The following is an 11,692-nucleotide window of genomic DNA, read 5'->3' on the forward strand; positions in this document are numbered from 1 at the left end:
TGAGCACAACCACGTCATGAGCACGGACTTCCTGCCAGAGCCACGACAATTACGCCGTCAGGTGGGCCACCACTGGGGGACACGAGCGTAGGGACGAGAGCCTGGGAGGGATGCTCAGAAAGAATATGACCACAGGGGTGTTGGAACACTTCCGAGAAATCCTTCTCTTAGAAGTTCCTTTCAAACCATGCGCTGGCAAGGAACTGGAGGACAGTTTTGTCATGGGTCAGAAACAGATAGGAATTAAAGGATGGGACCAATAAACATGTCCTTAAGTAAAGACTATAAACAGTAAATCCGCCCTGGAACTGGGACGATTTAACATTTTTATGAATGATCAAAAAAAAAAAAAAAGATGGAGTAACACCTACAGACACCATGAAAAATCCTTGCAAGTTGACATGCCAAGCAAAGAAGAGTCAAATAAAAAATTATACAATTAGTGACGACGACGAGGGAAAATCCGCACTAATGATTTAAACAGAATTAACACAACTTCAACTCCGCTAATAAAATTGGGAACATATTTTCCAGTTCCAGTTGAGATTCATTCATTCACCACTCATTCACTCCACAGACTTTCTAGAATCTTTGTCTCAGGTCTTGTTAGGTACAGGAACGATGCGCACTCACCCTAAGGAGATACCAGCGATGGGTCCAATGGAAGAACAATAGAATTACTAGTGTGGCCCAGCCAAACATGGCAGCCCATTTATAACTCCCAGGAGAAGAGCTGCCCCATCCCAGTGGAGGGATGTTAAAAAGATCCATGGACTCTCCCAGGACCACTTCTTCAGTTTTTCCCTGAAGTCTGCTGTTAGGAAGGTTGTTTTCCTGGAGTAACAATATACTTCCTTTTGAGACAAAATATTAGTCTCGTCAAGGTCTACTGTTAGAACGGAGTTTTTAGTCAGCCCCCGAAGGCTCACACATCCCTCTGACATCTTCTCCGTGTTCCTCTCCTTCCAGATTCCTGAGCTGGAAGGCACCTGTGTGAGACCTGCGTGGCTCCAGAACTTGAACTGAGGTACAGCACATCCACCACCTGTCAGGATGAAGGGTGAAGGTGCCAGGAGAAAGCCATCTCCCACCCCCAGCAAGTTCTCCACTGCCTCCTGCCACCTCCCAAGGGTCCTCCTCAGAGGCCTCCCGTGCTGTGTTAGCAGGGTTGATCTGATACGAGGAGACCTGCAGAGTTATGATATTTTGGATGCTTTTCATTTCTTTGTGAAAAACTGGCTCGAGACCACAGCTTAAGAACTCATGTTTAACGTCCTTAAATCCTATGAAATAAACAGGAGCTCTTAAAGAATTGGTGAAGCTCTGAAAGATAAAAATAAATTTTGTCAGCAAGCCAAAAATTTTGGAAGGTTTCTAAAGGACAGGGTCAGGTGAATGAGAAATAGAGAGAGAGACGAAACCACAACCCAAAACACACTCAGGTGAAGAGTGCTGCAGAGATGGGAGCTGCTTTGTGATGCTCTAAGCTCCAAATTCATGGGGAGATGAAATGGGAAGAGACTCCAGGTCAGCCTGTAAGTGAAGAAGTGGCACTGTATTTAGAACACTAAGGCAGTCAGTCCCACCCACTCCGCTGCTTGTGCTGCTTGTGCTGCTTGTGCAAGCTACAGAAGAAAAGATTTCTAAACTGAAGCTGAAAGCCTAAGCCTTGGAGCCAGTGAGCCAGGGAAGCATCAACAGACCCCTAAAAGGGCAGAGCATGCAACACTCAGAAGATAAGCTGACCAGCATAGCCACCAAATCGCATGTCCCATCACCCCTCACAATCCCTGGACACAGACACTCACAGAAAGAGGCACAGGGGACCTTAGATGCAAGGACAGTGCATAGTCAAGGCCACCCCACACCTGAGGGAAACTTGCACCTCGGAAAAAGGAAGCTCTAAATTGAACAAAGGGAAGAATTAACACCTGAAGAAATAGAAATAACAATCGTTTTTTAAAATAAGTATAATTAGTAGCCTCGAAGGAATAAAGAGTCAATTAAATCTTTAAAATAAGAACCAACTGTTATAACCACAAACAATTAGAGATTGTTAACATTTTAAAACATGACCATCTGAATTAAAAATTCAGTAGGGGATTAATATCAGAATAGACGCAATTGAAAACCAATCGTGCAAGCTAGAAGACTGAGCTCAGAAAGTCCCCGCAAAAAAACATTCAAAGGTCTTAGAGATATAAAACAGTGGAGAAAAAGACATAAAAGTTATAGAACTTGCAAGAGAAAAGTTAAAAGACATGTAAGGGGGAAAATCCTTACATGAGACACCTTCCAACAGAAAGAGAATCGAAGCCACATATGTAATTTTACATTTTCTAGTAGCTACTAACGAAGTAAAAAGAAACAAATAAAATTAATCTTGATAACATATTTTAACATTATATTTAAAAATCACCATTTAAGCATGTAGTCAATATAAAAAATTAATGAGATATCTTCTATTCCTCTTTTAATAAGTCCAGGAAATGCGGAGTGTATTTTAAACTTACAGCACATCTCAACCCAGACTAGCCACACCTCGCACGTGTCTAGTGGCTACCGTGGTGGACAGCTCAGATCCAACAGGAAGTTTAGAAGGTGAGAACAGTTAGAATGAAGGAGGGGAAGCAAGAGACAAGCTGGAGACATGACTCTTCAGAGTCACAGAGCCACCAGGTTTGCGAAACTAGACCCACACTTAGAAAGACAGTAGTGAACTTTCAGAACAAAACAGAGAAAAATCCTAAAGGCTTCCGGGGAAAAAAAGATGACCGACCTAGCAAAACTGAAAATCTGATTGAGATCAGATGCGTCAACTGGCAACATCCAGTGCTGGAAGGAAAAGGGTCCATTTCTGAAGAAAAGTTATTTTGGATCAGGAATTCTCTACTCAGATGGTCATTCAATTTCATAGTGAAGGTAAAATTGGGACATATAATGACCCGGAAAGGTCACCCTGAGACCGTAAAGTCTTCACAAAACTCTCTCTCCTATTGTCAGGCTTAGCTTGGAGCCAAGCTTGATTTTTATGGCGTTCAGAAACTCTGTTGGCCAAAAATTGTCTTCTGGTTCTAAGAGCTGAGTATCAGTTTAGACCACTCCAGAGTCTAGGAGCAGCCAAACTCCTCCCTGAATAAATGAATCCAACACCCACCTTCTACACGTGACAGAGGTAGAAAGAACAGGAAAGGTCTTGGTAGCTCTTACTCTCCAAGGTCAATGGCCCGTTGAAGTCAGAAAGCCTTTCTATAGCTTTCCCCACAGACTGTTCTGTAGCCTCTGCTTGAATGCCTCCAACCGTGGGCTTCTCACTACTTCTGAGACAGCCTGTTCCAGATAGTTGGCAATTTTGCTGTGAGGAAAGTCCTTTCTGGAGAGCTAAAAATGTATCCCTCTAGATCTTAGGAATAAAAGAATGATATGGTTAGAAAGAAAGTCAAGATCACTTGGGCTCAAACCCCTCGTTTGAAAGATGAAGAAGTAGAGGTCAGAGAGGGAAAGGGACATCCCCAAAGTCACACAGCACGGTTGCGTTCCGGCTGTCACTCCTGGAATGTGATCTGAGTATACAGGTTAGCCAGTGGCCTTGTGACATAGGGAGCTTTCCATGATGATCTAACGGAAAGATTTTTCAAGGTCATGGTCAAAGTAATAAAAGTGGGATGTCATCTCGGTGCTGTGGCCCAGAGGCTGACTTTATAAAGGGCTCTGAGCTGAAAGGGACCTGGGTTCACACACTCAAAAAAATATGTTGAACTTGAACGACGTGCCAGGACTTGTGCTGAAGCCTGGGGTTTTCAATGAGGAAAAACAGACACAGTGACTGTTCTCATGGAGCTTTACGGTCTGGTAGGAGAGACGGTTAATCCCAGAGGCGAGTGCAACCTGCCAGCTGTTAGTGCCACAGGGAGCAACGTGGGGTGCCACGAGAGGTGACCTCAGAGGGCACTGGCATGGCCTGGAGGTCAGGAAGTCAGAAAGGATACCATGACGGTGTTGTGCAGAGCACAGGGAGGGCAGGGAGAGGATCTTGGCACCTAACTCTGCCCAGGGGTGGGGGAAGGGCAGATTCAGCAAGGCAAAAGCACGTGGAAAAGCAGAAAAAGTGGCCTGAGAGAGATGGATGTTCCAGAAGCTCAGCTGCAGGTGAGGGGGAGGATGTGTAAGGAGTGGGAAGTAATGGTCCCGACCTCATAGGACTCTGGGAAGTTGAGATAAAGTCCAAGGGGGGCTCAGAACGCTGCCTGGCATGGGGAAAGAGCTCAGTACGCATGAACTATTACGAGCATCATTATGGAATCCTCTATAAAGGCATGGAAAAAGAACCCACCCTAAAAATGCCTCCTGGGGCATGCTCATGACAAGCCATGCGGAGGTTATTAAATGTTCGATAAGGACCACTGCCTGACGTACTGAAGGCTTATCTTTTTATTAAGCCCTGAGTGATCGAGTTAGTGATCATTTTCAAAGCCAGTTGACCTTGAACCTCCTGCTGCCACTTAAACGGGAGGTGCTTCTGCTGGCCCAGGGCCCCTGCAGAAGCTGTATCTCCAAGTAAAAAAGCACACAGGGCGTTTTTGGGAATGATTCAGGAACAAAACAGTATTTTGTGCCAGCAGATGTTTTGCAATAATTAAGTGTGGTCCCTGAACGTAAAAATCAGAGCCGCTGAAAATGAAAATCTTGAGAGGAAATGCAATTTCTGGGACAGCTACTCCCTTTAGAAAAAAAAAAAAATCATGTTTTTACCAAAATGTTGGCAGGAAAAAAAAATACTAGATTAGACCCAGAAGGCCTGGGTTTGCATTCTGTTTGACTCAACTTTTACTGGAATGTTTACTGAGCATCTAGTCCATGCTAGGTGCTGCGATACATTAAACCAGAGAGGCAGCTCACGTGTCGTGAAGGAGCTGGGACACTTGAGTCACACATCAAGTCTAATCAAGATTTTGCCTCTTGCTACTTGAGTGACCTTGAGCAAGGCTCTCTGAGCCTCCATTTTTCCCACCTGCAAAATAAGAAGGGGACCAAGGTCGCATTTGCATTTCCGAAAATGGCAGCCTAACAAACAGGAGCCCACAGAGCCGTCTGAGAAACTTCTGGAGATGAGGAAAAGAAAGTGGGAGAAACCATGAGTGGTATCATTGACACGAGAAAAAGACTTTCCACAAAGAATTATTCCATGGTGTCAAAGGCTACAGAGTTTTGGGTTAGGGTTAGGGCAGAGAGGCCAACCCTAGGTTTCAGTGTAGGAAGGTTCCATCTCACACAAAATATTCCTTCTAACTGCCCTCTCTCCCCAAGCAGGGTGGCTTTCAGTCACCTGACATGCCCATAGTCCTTTGCTCTTTTCATTCCCTACCTGTCATAGCTGAATAAGGACCATGAAAAGAAATCAGTTCTTAATCCTTGGAACCCATGAAAGTTACCTTACATGAGGTAGCGGTCTTTGTGGGCATGATTAAGTTAAGGATCTTGAGATGGGGGAGATTATCCTGGATTACCTAAATAAGATGGCATTTATCAGAGAGAAGCAGAGGGATTCTTCACACACACACACACACACACACACACACACACACACAGAAAAGGTGGAGACCATGTGACCATGGAGGTAGAAGCTGAAGTGATGGAGCCACAAGCCAAGAAGTCCCTGGAGCCATCAGAAGCGGGAAGAGGCCAGGACCAGATTCTCCCCTGGAGTCTCAGAAGAGAGCTCAGCCCTGTCAGCACCTTGATTTTGAACTTCTGGCCTCCAGAACTGTGACAGAATCTCTATCATTTTCAGTCACTAAGTTTGTGGTAATTGGCAGCCCCAAGAAATTAATACACTGCCTAATTTGAAAATATGATACATCTTTAGGAGGGACCAGTTACAGCCCTAGCAAATAAGGATATGGATTCACACTGACAGAGAAACTGTTACATTACCTTCAGGAATATAAAACCTTGGCCAGTTAGGACCTTTGACATGGGCTATGGGGCTCAGAGGCAGAGATGGCGGTGCTTTTGGAATACTGGTTCAACAACTGTTTATGAAGACCCTACGAGATGCCATGTATTATCCTCGGGACTGGAGGACAGGTGCAATGACTGTGGTGTCTACGGTGAGTATAAGCACAGTTGTTACTAGAGATCATTATGCTTGCAGACGTTTGTGGTCATGAGCTCTCATAAAGGGAAAGGGTGAAGTAATTTGTCCAAGATCACACAGCTGATGAGAGGAGCATCCTATTTTGGAACCCAGGAAAACTGGACTCTTCATTATAGCTATTATGATTGAAAAAAATAAGAGCCTTGATTTCAAAGTCAGTTCTGTGAGGTTTCTCCTCTTCTACCGAGAAGACCATAGAAAGCAGATTAAAGGCATTTAAATCATGACATGAGGGATTCGGGTTAGCCAAAAGGATGCTCTTCTTGATAGAAAAGCACCAGAAATTGCTGACCAAGTAAGAAGACTATTTAAAAATAGGAGAGTTCATCTGTCTGAGTAACTCTCCCTGAGGACGCAGGAACCCGGTTTATCTGTCTGCTGCCACCTGGCCCTCTTGGTGGTGGAGAGAGGTCTTCCATGGAACACCCAAGACCTGTCACTATGCTTCATTGGGAGTCAGGCATGCATGCAGGTCCCAGCAGAGAAGGGGCCAGAGCAAGCACTGGAACCATCACCGATGTCTGTGGCCCACACCATCACCTCTTTCTTCCACTCAGGTGGCCCTTGCCAGAACCAGCATTCTGGTTCCTGGATATCCCAGCTCACCCACCCACTGGGTTTGTAAGATTGATCGATCGATTTCTTTCTTTCTCTTTCTCTCTCTCGCTCTCTCTCTCTCTCACACACACACCATACCACTGAGCACCTTTGTTGATTAAAAGATAATAATAATCCTGAGGCACAGTTGCATTAAGAATTCTCACTAAGATTGTGAATATTCTTAGTTCTATTACTTACTGCTATATGTATTGTAAGGTGACGCTGGTAGGCACACGTGAATTTTTTTATTTATATCTTTCAGATTTCATATCTTTCAGATGGATTGAGCCAGTCTTTGCTATCGTGATTGTGATGAAAGTTTCCCTTATATCTGGTCATGTCTTTTGTCTTAAAGTCTATTTGGTCTTGTATTAATGAAGTGACACTAGCTCCCTTTCGGTTGGTCTTTGTACGGTATATCCTTTTCTATCTTGTTATTGTAAATCTGTATCATGTATTTAAGGCATACTTCTTATAAAAACATGCATTAAATTTTTCTTAGTTAATTGAAATATCTGGTCTATTTACATATATAAGGTAATTATTGACATTCCTGGATTTAAATCAACTATCTTCCTATTTGTTAAACTGTTTCATGTTGCTTATTCTATCTTTTCTTGCCTTCTTTTGATTAACCAAGTATTTTTTATTATATTTATCCATCTATCAGCTTTTTAATCACACATGTTCACTCTTCTGTTAGTGGTTACCATAGAGATAATGACACATGTCTTTGACTTATTAGAGTTTAATATAAATTATTACTTTAACCACTTTGTGGCCAATTTAAGATATTTATAACACTAAAACCTTTGATTTCACCTGCTTTTGTGTTATTGTGGTTGTGTGTTTTAATTCTACATATATTTTAAACAACTGTATATTTTATAGGTCATAACACTTATCCATCTCAAGGATACAATGACTCTTAGTAAATTTTTACTGAGTGGTGCAACCATCACCATAAATCCGTCTTGGAGCGTTTGACCCTCCCAGTGAAACCCACCACGTCCATTTACAGCATACATCCTCATCCCTATTCCTAGCACCAGGCAACCTCTAACCTACTTTCCATCTCTATAAAATTGCCTTTTCTGGGCATTTCATAAAAATGGAATCACAATGTATTGTCTCTTGTGTCTGGCTTCTTTCACTTAGCATATTTTCGAAGTTTATCCATGACACACCATGTGTCAATAGTTTATTCTTTTTCGTTGCTGAATAGTATTCCATTGCATGGTATACTACATCCTGTCTAGCCATTTGTCAGCTGACAGACATTTCTGTAGTTTCTATTTTTTTACTATTATGAATAATGCTGCCATAAACATCTGCATGAAAGTCTTAGTGAAGACATTTGTTTTCATTTCTTGGGTATATACCTAGAAGTGAAATTGTGGGGTGGTATGATAGTTTTCTCTTTAACTTTTTGAGAAACTGCCAAACTATTTTCTAAAGTGGCTGCATCATTTTACATTCTGACCAACATGAAGATTCTCATTTCTCCATTTCCTTACCAACATTTGTTCCTTCTTATTTATCAGAGCCATTCCTGTGAATACAAAATGTTATCTCATTGTAATTTTAATTTACATTTCCCTAAGGACTAACAATATTGATTATCTTTTCACATGCTTATTAGCCATTTGTATATCTTCTTCCGTATACCATATAGGCTTCTTTTTTAATTGGGTTATTTGTCTTTGCATATATTATTTCTTAAAATCAGTATATATTCAGATTTACCCATAATTGTCCTTTGAGTTGCTCTTCATCCCTTCCAGCATGTCTGTTTTTTCTGGGATCATGATTCTTCTGTCTGAAAACTCTCATTTAGTATGTAGAAATATGACATACTTTTAGTATGGTTTGCTGGCAACAATTGCTCTAGGATTTGTTTGTCATAAAACACCTGTATTTCAGCATTGTGCTGTAAAGTTATTCCCTCTAGATATGGAATTCTAAGTAGCTATTATTTTCTTTCTGTGCTTTAAAAGTCTTTTTCCATCATCCTTGGCTTTCCCCATGCCTTCAGAGAAGTCAGCTGTTTGTCTTGCTGCCCATTCAAAGACTCTCACTTCCTCTTTGTCTTTGGCTTTTGTAAGTTTTACCTCAAATAGTCTTCTCTGTACTTACTTCACTTGGGGTTTACAGAACTTCTCGGGTCTATGAACTGATGTCCATCGATTTTTGGAAAATTCTTGACCAGCATCTCTTCAAATATTGCTTCTGCTCTAATGCCTGTCTCTTCTTATTTTGAGAATTATACATATTAGATCTTTTCGTCATGTTCTATATGCCTCTTACACATTTTCCTACAGATTCCATCAGTTTTTCTCTTTATGCTTCAGTGGGTATATTATCTTCCAGGTCCCTAATCCTTTTTTCTACTATGTCTCATCTGTTGTTAAACCCACATATTGAGTTAATTTCAGCTAAAGTATTCAGTCCTAGAATTGTCAGATGATTTTAGTAGATTCTAGTTCTCTGAAAAGTTCTCCATCTTTTATTTTATTAGGCATATTAATAACAGTTATTTTAAAATTCATGACTATACAATGCAAAATATATATATGCCTTACTGCTGAATTGTATACCTGAAACTTCCTGGATTTTGTTAACCAATGTCACCATAATAATAATAAAAAGAAAGTTCATGCCTAAATAACTTCAGGTCTTTGTCTTGTTTAGGTTATTTGATCCTGTTTCCTAATATGCCTGGATTTTTTTCATTGAATATTGATATCATGTATGAAAAAATATGAAGATAACTTGAGGTTCTGGTGAATCATGTCTTCCTTCAACAGGATTTGTTTTGCTTTGGGGTAAAGTGGAGGCAAATCACCTTAAGTCCCCAGTTGAGGACTGAAGAATTTAAAGCTGGGCTTTTCCAAGGGTTGCCCTATTTTTCAATTACTCTAAGTCTTAAAGTATAGCCATTCCAGGACACTAACTGGAAATTGAGTGTTTACCAGGGACCCTCCTCTTTAGCAGACCTGGATTTCAATATTTGTGTCCCAGACCCTGAACCTTCCAAAAATTCCACTTGGTCTTCCAGACTCTGACCACTGATTTCTATCCAACTTCTTATCCTCTCAGCTCCATGCAGTTTCTGATTGTCAAGGAGGGAGACACAGAAGAATATTGGACCAACATCACTGGGCTTCTCCTCTCTTCAGGACCCTGGTTTCCTCAGTTCTGGCCACCTTGATAGCTCTTTGATGAGTTTGGTTTTTATGTTATTGATGGTGGCCACGGTGGTGGTGGTCATTTGTTTTTACTCACGGTTATTTTTTTCTGGTTGTTTTCAGTGGGAACATTTGTCAGCAACAAGTTTCTTTTCCATTACCAGAAAGAAAAATCTGAAATACAGTTGTGCTTGTTCCAAAGTGCCATATGCTGCCAAAACTCCAGCACATAGAGCCCCCAGGAGATGATGCTTCCTGGGAAAGAATCCACCAATCCCATTTGCTTTGCTTAGGCGCTTGCCAAACAATCACTATCCCTGACTTGACTTGGCAAGTTTTGGGGCTGCTGGCATGAGAGCTGAGCAGAGAGGAAGCCCATCTAACCTAAACATGAATCACCGTGTGGGTGACCAGGCGCACCTGAGGACAATCCGTTTCCTGAGCTGTGTCCCATCCATCTCTAGCACACAGGAGATACTCAATAAATGTTTGATGAAGGGAAGGAGGATATTCGAAATGGTTGATGAGCAGGTACAAAAGAGCCCAGTCTTTCCTATGTGGTAGTGGTTGACCATGCACTTCAGGCCTTTGGGGTATAAATAAAATTCATATGAATCAGATAAGATACTTCAGATGAAGTTCATCTAAGAATCTTTGCAACAACTCATTCTGAAAATTGAACACAAATCATTCCCTGTTAAGAATTACAGATAACATTTTTTCAAGTCCAACCACATACAAGGCACTACCTATGTTTTCCTGTTAACTTTTTAGGTCACTAACCCTCTCTTCAGCTGTCTAACCCATATATGGAGTTAATTTCAGTTCTAATATTTTTGAACTGCAAAGCTGTCATCAATTCTTTTTTATCGAATGTATCTGATATGTACATCCTATCAAAAAACTAGATGAGGACACTGGGGCTCTGATATTTACATCTTGGGCTTTCTTAATTCGGGGTGCAATACACATTTGTCTGGGGCTTATAGACCAGGAATGGTTCTCTCTGCAAGAAATGTAACATCCCCAAAGGCAAGGTTCTTAGACAAAGTCCTGTAAGTTCTCATGAGTAGACTGGTAGCAGCACAGAACAACCATTAAGAGTTCAGGCTTTGTTTCCAGACTACCTGGGTTTTGACCCCAATTTTTATCCTTCCTTGCTCTGGCACCTGGCATCTATCTCTTGTACCCTCTAAGCCTCACTTCCTGCATCAGAAAATAAGAATTAAAATATTTCAGGTTGTTCGGAGGATTACGTAACAGAATAATATGTAAAATGATTAACACAGATAAATACTGAGGATTATTATAATACTAATTCAATTCCACTTGATCTCAAAGTAAGAACATCCTTTGAACATTTGCTAAGGGCGGCCTTGGGCGAGGCTTTGGGACAAGATTAATGAGTAAGACCCAGCTTCCACCTTCAAGGTGCTCTCCAACTCTCAAAGATAGGCAGGTGAACACAACAAAAGGAGACAGTCTTGCTCAAAGTCCAAATGCCGTGGGAGCCTAGTGGTAAGAGTGACTCCTTCCCACACCAGGTCTTAGAGGGTAGAAAGCATCTCAAGGGTTTCCTCTGTCCGTGGCTGTGCCCCCAAGGCTGGAAGCGAGCCAGGCACAAAGCAAGGATTCAGTAAACATTGACAACATGGACAAATGAGCATTTAGTACATGCCAGACACTGCCAGATTTGATGGATATTTTTTTAATGGGGAAAAAAATGGTATATGGGGTCCCCGGAGCG

Source organism: Pteropus vampyrus, unplaced genomic scaffold (assembly GCF_000151845.1).
Source record: "Pteropus vampyrus isolate Shadow unplaced genomic scaffold, Pvam_2.0 Scaffold86, whole genome shotgun sequence".
In the NCBI taxonomy this organism is placed as follows: Eukaryota; Metazoa; Chordata; class Mammalia; order Chiroptera; family Pteropodidae; genus Pteropus; species Pteropus vampyrus.